This window comes from Amphimedon queenslandica, unplaced genomic scaffold (genome assembly GCF_000090795.2).
Source record: "Amphimedon queenslandica unplaced genomic scaffold, v1.1 AMPQUscaffold_9360, whole genome shotgun sequence".
Lineage (NCBI taxonomy): Eukaryota > Metazoa > Porifera > Demospongiae > Haplosclerida > Niphatidae > Amphimedon > Amphimedon queenslandica.
The window spans coordinates 2,907-3,585 of record NW_003550368.1 but is presented as its reverse complement, the minus strand read 5'-3'; the positions used below and the strand labels follow the sequence as shown (position 1 = coordinate 3,585).

At 30.3% G+C, this 679-nt stretch overlaps 1 long non-coding RNA gene across 1 annotated transcript; it reads right to left on the bottom strand.

The window, feature by feature from the left end:
* Positions 1–56: 56 nt before the first annotated feature.
* Positions 57–452, bottom strand: LOC109590863 (uncharacterized). Its single transcript, XR_002189537.1, has 2 exons — positions 322–452; positions 57–247 (listed from the first exon to the last, which is right to left on the bottom strand). It is a non-coding gene; the product is annotated as an uncharacterized LOC109590863 (long non-coding RNA).
* Positions 453–679: the final 227 nt, after the last annotated feature.

Genomic DNA, 679 nt, shown 5'->3' with positions numbered 1-679 from the left:
TGTCTGCAATGTGCCTTAATTTTTTTATGAATTTAAAATGAATTTTGTACCATTACTATTTTTCTAAATTATCTAATAAACAGTATATTCTTATTACAGAACATAGTGGGTGTAAAGAAATAACATTAGAATTACAAAAATTATTTCTGTCTAATTATGAAAAGACTAAGAAATTCGGTATATCAGTTAAGAAATGAATGTAAAAATGGCGGCGGGTGAATGGAGGTCCAATGAAGTACAGATGTTCCTAAGAAAAATTATTTGTAAAGTAAAATTCAGTTTGAAACAGGCAAATGGTAGTGTAAAGAATGCCATGCTAACTTTAGAAATGATCTACAATATATGGAACAGCAGTAATCGGTAAAAATCTACTTCTGCCATTACTATTACATGAAATAATAAACGGAAGTATACTGAGAGTATCCAGTCAATTATTAGTTATGACCTCAGATTTCTGGACTTGGAGCTTAGGGGTCTGTTTTTGCATTTCTCAGTACATTTTTTCAAAAGTTTCTGTTACAGCCCTACTACGCTTATGTTTTTGGGTCCTATTATGCCCAAAAAATATGTTGGCATAACCTGCCAAGGCCAAATCATGCTGAAATTTTTTGCAAATAATTTTGCAAAGAATAACAGTTTCCATTAAGTCATATGATAAATATATCACACAATTACATTT